At 46.7% G+C, this 9,976-nt stretch overlaps 1 protein-coding gene across 1 annotated transcript in view; it reads left to right on the top strand.

Moving 5' to 3' along the window:
• Positions 1–9,976, top strand: part of GATSL2 (GATS protein-like 2) — a 116,518-nt gene that overhangs the window by 83,183 nt on the left and 23,359 nt on the right. The window lies entirely within an intron of this gene.

The following is a 9,976-nucleotide window of genomic DNA, read 5'->3' as shown; positions in this document are numbered from 1 at the left end:
CCCCTTGTCCTCTCACTACAAGCCCTTGTCAAAAGTCACTCCCCAGCTTTTCTGTAGCCCCTTCAGGCACTCGAAGGTGCTCGAAGTCTTCCCAGAGCCTCCTCTTCTGCAGGCTGAACAGCTCCAACTCTCAACTCGTCTGCATAGCAGAGCTGCTCCAGCCCTCAGATCATCTTCATGGCCTCCCCTGGAAGAGCTGTGCTGTTCTGTCTTGGCCAAACTTTGTGTATGTCAGAGGGAAACCTGAGTCTTACAAGTTGACACACTCTGTATGCTGCTCCCTTCCTCTTAAATGAAACATCCTTTCCTTTCCCCCCACAGGAAGCCCCCCAGGTGCGCTCCCATTGTGGCCACCATGTTCGAGGCTGGGCTCTTCCCTGCTGTCTCCACCAGCAGCTGCATGGCTGGGGTGATGCACAGTGCATCACCACTGATGCACTGGTGCTGACCACCCCTCTGGTCAGCTGAGGATTCCTGAGGATTCCCTCCTCATTTGCATCCATGCATGAACAAGCTACCAATACCTACATACAGCCATGTAGAAGAGTTCATTAACAAGGGATTTAGCCATGGTGCTGTGTTTGCATCCAGAGCTTTGATCTTGGGAAGGGCACTTAATGACAGGAACAAGGCTGCATCCCAGCCTGGAGCAAATGCCTTTCTCCTGAGCACCTGGGGCTGGAGGCTCAGGCAGGCAGGGGAGCTTTGAAATGAATTAGAAGCATTTCTCCTGAGAACCATGAACGTTTGTCTGAGTTAAGCTTGTTTTTGCTGTTTCCCAGTGCTGCGAGTGATCAGTTGTTGTAAAATCCCCTAATGGCTTTTGTAGAGGAGAAAACCATGACAAATGGAAGTAAACTTATTGCATTTGCTTGTTTTGACACTTGTTTCTCTAGTATTTTCAGTCCTGAATGACAAATGGCTGTATTTTTTGTGGTTGGCAGGGACCACTTGCAGAGCACTGCGGAGCAGGGGTCTCATGCATTTGTATCTTCACAGCTCAAACAACTTACCAGCTTTTCCAGCAAATTACTTTTTTTTCTCAACTTAATTATTGAAGATTTTAATAGCTGTGTGTCAAAGTCCACAAAACAGACCACAGCAGTATTCCCCATGTAAGAATATGCCTTGGTAGAGTTGTTAAGTTTTTGTAAGCTATTCCTTTTCAGTGGAAAGAATATTCCTCCTTCCTTAGCCCAAACCTAATGCTGCTATACCAGCTATCATTCATTTTTATCCCTTCTGCTCCTTTTCCTGTTTTCTCAGGGTTTTTGCTCATGTTTCCATGCCTGGCTCTGCCAGGCTGTCCTTCTGCACTGAGCTGCAATTGCTGCCCTCAGAGCCACTCTGAGGAGTGGGGTCTGCTGTGTTCCCCCGGCAGCTTTTAAAGGCAAAAAAACCTCCCTTTGAGTAGACTTAGTGCTCTCCAAGCAGCTGCATTCCTATTTTTTTCCCTCTTCCCTCTCCCAGTGTTGTTTCTGTCCCCACATGTGACACCCAGTGATGCTCTCAGCACGATGCCTTCCCATCCAGGTAGCCCAGAGTTGGGTTTATTTATAAACCAGTCAGGAGAGCATCGGTGGGCTTGGGGATGTGGGAGAGCAAAAAAGTGATTACTTATCAGATGATGGCTTTTGCTCTTTCTGGAGTCAGCTCACTTGTTTGAGAGAACCAGCCTGAAAAAGGCAGATTTAGTGTGAGGGCTGTGATTGTCAGAGAGGCTCTGTGCTGGGATAACAAAAGCAAAGAGAGCCCAGTGAGATATGGAAGCTCATGGTGTGCCACTGAACTGCTTTTTATTTTTGCATTCAGAGGGCAGAGCTCCTGCTTCAGCTCTCCTTACGTTCAGAGATATGAAATAAAGGAAAGGAAATATTTCTAGCTTTTGGAAACTTTTTTTTTTTTCCATGTAGCACCTAATTTGGAAGCTAAACCCTCTGCTGCTTTGCCAGTGTGGCTGTTTGGAAGAAAAGATAAAAAATACTCCAGGAGAAGATTTTAAAGGAGCACCAACAGGCAATGATCTTGCCAGCAGATAAAGAAAAACCTCCTTCAGTTTTTCCTCAGCATCTCTTACACAGTGCTTCCCTCCCCTCCTCCTCTGTTATTTTTGTCTTCCAAGCTATCATCACTACGAGATAAAAAACCCTCCAGTATTGAGAAATGTAGGGTCTGCACAGAATCACAGCCTGTCCCTTTAAACTACAGATAAGCCTTAGTGGAATTTCTATTCTGGGAATAGTTAATTCTGTTTGAGGTTGGGCAAGAGAGAAGTGCTCACAGGCTTAGGAACAATATTTTTACTCTGTTTGATTTTTCTCCTGAGGATCTGCCTCCCTCATTTGATGAAAAGTGCAGTTATTGATCAATCCCTCACTAAGGAGAAGATTTGGGGAAAAATGAAAAAAGAGAGAGAAGAAAAAACACCAAAAAACCCAACAAAAAGCCCAAACCAGTATTTGTGGCTGTTATATAATAGCCATTATGTAATGCCTGTTGGTGCCAACTAAAAATATACGGGAAGAGAACTTCGATTCATTGAAGCATTTAACTAGCATCGTCCCAGGGTTTCTTGTTCTGGATTCCAAGCCCTTCTGCAGATGTTGAGAAGAGCTTACAAGTCCCCCAGACTGCACAGCAACCTGTTCTGTTTCTTATCCCTCTCTTTCTTCAACCTTGTTTTTCTCTTCTACCTTGGGCTATAGAAATGGTACCTGCTTCCTCAGTCGCCTCCTTGCACGCCCCCTGACCACACTGTCGATCTGCTCAGCCACTTTTTTCATGCTTTGTTCAGCTGAGCTTTAAATGTCCCTGCTAGACCCTGGGTTTGCAGGAGGAGGTGAGCTTAAAGAGTAGCAGGGAATGGATTTTGCAATTGCTCATGCAGCAGCCATCAAAGACTCGACAGCTTCATGGCCAGTGTTTTATGGGGAGCTCTTCTGTAGCTGAGCTGCAGCTGAGAGTGTGTTGGTGCCTTTTCCATCCAGGAGCTCCCCCATTGAACTGCCAGCAGGACCCAGCATCCATCCCCAGCTGCTCAGTCCAGCTGCACTTGCTGAAACAGAGTGAACCCCCAAGGTGCTCAGCCCCAGCACTGCAGAGATGTGATACAGGCATGGTTTACCCTTATTTTCTGCAGCAGGATATTGATGTGGCTGTGCAGGGTCTGGAGCAGTATTGGCAGAGGCAGAGCAGGCAGTCCAGGCTGCAAGGTGGCAGTGCCTTGGCCAGGGCTTGAGGACAGGGGAGTGGGCATCAGCTGTGGTCCCCTGGCCAGGGCTAGGGTTGAAGGGGATGGGACAGGCCACTGGAGGTGACACAGGCAGCAGCAGTGAGCTGCACTGCTGATGGGGTCCCTGCAAGGTTTGTTGTTTTTAGAAGAAAAGCTCACATAGTCTTGGATGAAAAAGCCATGAGCAAAAGCCTCTTTACATCCACAAATCCAGGATTTCAGTCTGCACAGAGACTTACAACACTGTGAATAACACTGTCTATCACAAAATTATGTGAGTGCTTTAATTAAAATTTTACAATAGTACCAGAAGAGGGTAACTAGACCTGTTATGACTAGTAGTGAAACCAAGGGATTCAGAAAGTGGGGTTTGGACTCTGGTCTTTTGCTGGAATGGCAAATGGTATGGCATTGCCTTTTCTGCTCCTCATCATTGCAGTTACTGGGCAGTTCAGTGCCCAAGCACTAAGACCAGAATGTCACTATCAATGGCATAAATCTGTGTCCAGGTCTCTTACTGATGCATTGTGTTGTGAGCTGTGGCATCTTGGTGGTCAAGCAGACCAGTGCTTCCTTGGGGAGTTGCAGGGGCTGTTTCTGGTGGCCAGAGATGGCGTCTTAACTGTCCAAGCCCTCCAGGATCATTGGTTCAGTTCCCAGTGGGGTTACCAAGGGGTTTTGTTTTTCTAAAGAGCAAGGGTTGAGTCTGTCTCCAAGACTTCCAGAGCCCTTGTTTAGCATTAATTTACCCAAGAGGAGTCTTGGGTGCAGCGTTACATACATCGTGGGTGCGTTTGGCTCTCACAGGAGCCATGGAAGTCATTAGGACCCAAAGTAATTATTGCTGCTATTGCTTTATTACAGCAATATAATGAAGTATGAATGGAGATAGCTCCTGGTTAAACTCAATTTCCCCTGCAGGAACAGAAACGTTAACCAACCAATGAAAGGAACCAACAGTTCCTTGTTACCTGCATTGGCTGTGTCAGCCATGATGTGCAGTTACGTTGCATCCAGTTAAGGAGGGGGAAATCCTGATAAATAAGGAGAACTGGGATTTTACCAAACAAATATTTGTGTTTGTTTGCTTTTTACTAAAGCTGCTTACTTTCTGCCATATGAGTGTGCTTCTCATCCCAGCCCCTGGTCAGCTGTGAAGGAAGCCTTTCTCCTGGGAGATGCCTGTGTAGGAAGGGCAGTGGGAATTTTGTCACTGGGAGGCAGCAGCTTCACCTGGCTGTGTGTTGCTGCTTGTCTCTGGTAGTTGCTGAGTCAAGTGATGTGACTGCTTACTCAAAACCACAACAAATTAGGTGAGTGATAATTAACACTGTGGGATAAAGGTTTAGGGCTCTGCAGCCTCAGGCCAGCGTGATTCGTTTTCTGTGGGTTATGTTATTGTCCACAGTGCTTATTGCTTTGTATGAAGAGACAGGGCCTGTGCCAAGGGGGTTTTGCTGATGTGTGTGTTAGCAGAACCACTCTCCATGTCCTTGTGTGTGTTAAATGCCAGGTGGCAGGCAGCTGGAGAGGAGAAATGTAAAAGCTGTGGTAGAAAGAGCCAAGGGCTTTAACACTGCTCGTCGGTCCAGCCGAGCATGATAGCGATGTCCTTCCTTTGGCACTTGTCCCTTGGTGGTGGCGTCATCAGCAGATTAACTGGAGATGTGACCATGAATTTTTCAGTGCCAGCAAAGAGCTGAAAGTCTGAGAGATGGATTAAATAAGGAGAGCGGCATTCCGGCACACTCCCCCACGGGAAGGTGGCAAGGGGCAGATGCTCAGCGCACCCGCCCTCCTGGTGAGGCTGGAAACCCTTGCACTGGTAGGTGCTTGGTCTGCATCTTCCATGTCCCTTCAGTGGGGACAATTTGGGGAACTACCTGTGCTGCACTGTGGAAAACTGCATGGACCAGGTGTGTTGAGAAAGAGCATTCAAGCACATTCCAAATATTGACAGATAACCCAGGCAAGAGAGCATCAGAGGTACTGTTGTGGGGTGTTGCTGTTTAAAACAGTGTTTCATCTGGGAGCTTTGACCAGCTCTTTGACTGGAAATCAGCTGGGATTGTTATTATGCCTATGTTTAAAGTGTGCTTTCCTTTTAATCTCTTTAGTCTACATCTTCCATTAAAAATCCACTTAATTTTATGACCAGAAGGTGCCCTGGCTGCTCCTCCTGTAACAACTGCTTCACCACCAAATATGCCATAGCCATTAAATCCACCCCTATGGTGACCTGCATATCTTTAAGCATTTAAATGAGTTCTACAAATTAGGCTTTTAGGATTAGTCATCATAGATTTGTAGTGTCATTGGTGTGTTGCCAAGGCCCCCAGTTTTGTCACCATGGCTACTACCGCAGGGTTACTGAGAAACACAAACTGCAGGGAAGTTTATTAAACAGAAAATTCACGTGCCAGAACATGAGTGGGTGAACAGAGATGATGGACCTGCTGTAGCCTGGGGAGCTCCTGGTTGCTGATATCCAACCCAGCCCAGAGGTGGGCCTCCAGAGGAGAGAAGATGCTGTTATCTGCCCAGGGGAAGTCACCTCTGTATGTATTTCTTGTGTGATCACTTGTGTCTGATCAGTAAATGGTGTGTTTTGAGAAGGTGGGGGAGGCAGTGGGAGTGTGTGCTTAGGCCCTAAAATGCTCAAAGCCTGTGGGGACTCTCCCTTCCCAGGAAGGGCTGTCCCCACCTTGGAATGGAAAGCTGTAGAGGGGTGATCCTGTGATGAAGTATTTGTAGTAATAAAATCCCTTGTTATTGTATTGTGATATCATTGGGCATAAACATTTTTTGGGGGGTTCTTTTAAACGTGAGAACTGAAAACAGGATTCTGTGGTTTGTCTCCAGCAGGGAATATACAACCCAAATCTTCTAGGCTGTTTTGTCTTTAAATATATGCCTGCCATGTGCAAGGGGAAGCTCCTGGCCCCTGTATCCACCTTCTTCTCTAGACCTTCAGAATTAGGGCTTTAGAACTGCTGGAAACTCCTAAGTGCCATCCCTTCAGAATCTTCTGTCATTTGAAAACCCAGCCCTGTAGCTCTTAACCCTTCCCTCCTCACAGATGTCTTCTCCTAGGACATCTGACATGTTGTTTGCTTGGAAACTTGGAAAAAGAATGTGTGCCTTTGGTATCTTCCTTTGGTTTTCCCCATGCTGTTAATACATGTGGCTCTATCTCATGGAGTTGTGTCCTGTTCCTCAGCCTCACCTGACTGTTTCACCAGGGCTCAGGACCAAAGTCATCTTCCTGGCTCAACCTCCTGGACTCTCTGGTACATATCCTGGACTCTCTTACTGAGTCCTGATGCCAGCAATTTAGAGGGTGTCCACTGGCACCTAAATGAAGTAGGGTCTAAGTCATGAAATGTCTTTTATAGTCCTTAGAGGAAGAAGGAAATCCAGGGAACGCTTCTTAACTGCCCATCAGCTCTGCAGACACATTCTCTTGCCCTGGGCAATGCTGATAAACCAGCTGCCCAACACTGTGCTTAGTGCTGGGCAGTAGAGTCTATTCTCAGAGCACATTTCTCCTCCTGCCTTTTCCATCTCACCCCATCCCTTCCCTCTCCCCAGGACCTTCTCACAGGTCTCATGGCCAAGCACCTCTGTAAGGTTGACTGCCCTGTCTGAATGTGGGATGCTCCCAGTGCTATTCCAGCAGCTCTGGCCTGCCAGCTTACCATCTTGGCATGGAGGCCTGAGTGGGTTTTTTGTTTTTGAAAGAGATTCTTTGAATTCAAAACACAGCAAATTCCTGGTGGGGGCAGCTGACAGATCATGCTCTGCAAGGGCTCCGTGCCTGGGACTTGCTCTTCTGTGGTTCTTCCCTGACCTTCCAGCAACAGTGCCAAAAACCTCTGTCGTGGGTTACAGATCAAAAATACATAAATAGAATGAACCAACTTGCTGAGGTCAAAAAAGGGACAAATGCTCCTGATGCCAGCTCACATGTGTGGCCTGAAGACAAATGGCTTGTCCTACAAGCCTGTTACTCCCTGGAAATGGGGCTGGTCAGGAGAGGAGAGCGTTGCTGTGTGTGCAGAAGCTGGCACTCCTGTCTTCTCTATAGGTGCATGTATATAGATGCACAGTATATGTTTACATGCTAGCAAGCCACCACAGCCCAACTGCTTCCTCATTTTGGAGGTTTCCCACTTAAACCATGCTGGTTTCCCACATATGTTTTGTTTTTACTTCTGATTTCCCACAAATGGGCAGTCAGGGAGTTCTCCTACCACTCTTGAAGGTTTCCTTCCCCTGAATGAAACTGCTTTTGCAGGGGATTTTCACTTATGCAGTAAAGTGCTTGTTAGAGGTCTGTGTGGGTGACTAAATGCTATTTGCTTTCCAGTGTCAATCCTGTTCCATATTTGTATTTGTCTTGAATGTTCTGGAAAAAATAGAGGGAAAATACGTTTTAGCTTCAGACCCATCTCAGTGTAAGTGAATTTTGTGCCTTTTTCTCCTGAGGTGACTGCATTGATCTCATGGTGAAGAGAGTGGAAATAAAAAAAAACAACCCTGAGCTATCTTAATCCTGTTTGGGGGAACTGGCTGCCTCCAAAGCACACAGCCTGGCAAGGGAAGCATCTCATTTTTAATTACTACTGATGCTGCTGCTGCTTCAGTGGCACTTAGTGCTGGATAACCCCAAATTCTGACTGTCTCAGGAGCACCCAACATTCTCTGTAAGAAAGTCAGAGTTGCACAGATGCAGAGAATGTGTCTATCTTCTTGGCTGGGTTCAACCAAATCTGCTGGAGGCAGAGGAAAAGCTCTCAAGGATCTCACATTCCTACAATTATTGTGCAAGTGGATGAGTGGGAGGTGGGAGAGATGTTGTGTCCCTCTCCACCCAGGGAAAGGTCCCATGTTATAAGTCAAGGGGACCAGGCTTCCTCACCTTCATTTTTCCCATTGCATCCTGCTCCAGATAGTGGACGCCAAGGAAAGAGGAACCAGCTATTTCTGCTTCATCCCATCAGTGTGAGCCCCTCCTGGAGCCCATCCTCCCCTTCTCCTTAACCCATTAATCTTTTTTTTTTTTTTTTCTCCTACTGTCAATTACCATAATAATAATAGAACTAAATGCTTGAGGAGCTGAAAATGCCACAGCACCTCTCACAACTTACAGCATTGGACCTGGTCCCTTGAGCAGGAATTGCTGGGAGATTTTGGGTGCTCCTTTGTAGTGTGATGATGTCACCTGTCAGTGTGTACTCTTGAACTGTCTTGCTCTGTGTTGCTCAGGGTAATAATTATCCAGATCATTTTACCTTTAAATGCTTTGCAGCTATTAATCACTCATCAGCATTCCTGAAATGACAGGCTTTGTAGTCCTGTTAGAGAAAATAGGAGAGTGAGAAGAAGAGAGCAACAGAACTTCCTAGGAAGGGTCTGCTGCTCTTGGGTGGGTCTGCTCTGAGGCTTTGATTTGAAACCTGGTGTTTCCAAGGTGCTTAGTCCTAGAGTATCACTTGTACAAAGCTGGGGTCAGAAGAGGCTTTTGTAAAAGGGCTCCTAAATCAGAACCTTGATTTTGGAGTCAGGACTTAGCTTCTCTCCAACTGTGAGGCTTGTTTTGCTACAGGACTCTGTGGAGAGACAGGAGGTGAGTTCCCAGCAAAGCCAGCACAGCAGCAGGAAAGGCAGCAGTTTCCAGCCTTTCTGCATCATTTTCACATAGCTGAAGTGTTACCTGGAATCCAGAGAGGGCTCAGATTTTGCCAAACACTAACCAACCATGCAGGAACAAGAAAACCCTGCTGCCTCATGTATGCTTTAACTGCAGCCAACCCTTATATATCCTGGCCATTTTTATTCCTAGCTTCTTGCCTGTCCTCCTCCTGCATCTCTCTGTATCCTGGCGAAGGAAGTGCTGTGATCAAATGTTAATGTTCAGGAAAATCCAGCTGAGAGCAGCAGCACTCACGTCCTGCTGTTTAATTTTCCATGTCATGGGCTACAGCCGTGGGTGTTTGGGGCAGGCTGACCTTCCCCCCCAGCCAGCCCTGCTGCAGCTTCTGCAGGGAACTGTGCCAGCCAGTGCTGCCTCCCTCCCAGCACTAAATATCTGGTGTGCCCTATCTCTAATACTCCTTATCAGGGCCTGGCTTTGTTTACTTGCATAATTCCCTCAGTGCCTTATCAGATTAGCATGATTTCAAAGTGTTAAGAGCATCAGGGCCTGAAAGAGTTTTGCACTCTGCTTGCCTTGGCCTCCCCGTGTTCAGATTAGATGCAAACATATTCATGATAATAGAAAACTGTTTGGACAGAGGTGGTTTTCTTTTCATCCTAGATTAATAATAGAAGCACAGAGAACTGTTAGAAAGGAGCAAGGTTTTCTCATGTAGTTGCTTTAATCCTTATTATGCCTTGTTTGGCTTTTTCTGTGGGTTGGTGTTCAGGAATGATGGTGAAAAAGCCTCCAGGTCCCACAACAAAGGCCATGTGTTCTATCCTGGGTCACGGGGAGAGGGAATGATTCCTGTTGGTCCTGGTGGGCTGGGGAACAAGGCCCATTTAAGTAAATGTCTCTTTTGAGTGAGTCTGAAGATTTGATTTGTTTAAAGAAGGTCCACAGAAGAGGTTACACTGGAGTCAGCCACAGCCACCCCTTCCCCCCTCCACCTGCTCAGGTAGCAACAGTTTAGCATGTTAAATGTATGTGAGCATTAGCACACAGGAAATAAGGAGATTTTCCTATTCCTTCCAGCAGCAGGA

This window comes from Chaetura pelagica, unplaced genomic scaffold, assembly GCF_000747805.2.
Source record: "Chaetura pelagica isolate M959 unplaced genomic scaffold, ChaPel_1.0 scaffold49, whole genome shotgun sequence".
Lineage (NCBI taxonomy): Eukaryota > Metazoa > Chordata > Aves > Apodiformes > Apodidae > Chaetura > Chaetura pelagica.
Note: the sequence above shows the minus strand (reverse complement) of the source record. Positions and strands in the feature narration are given on the sequence as shown.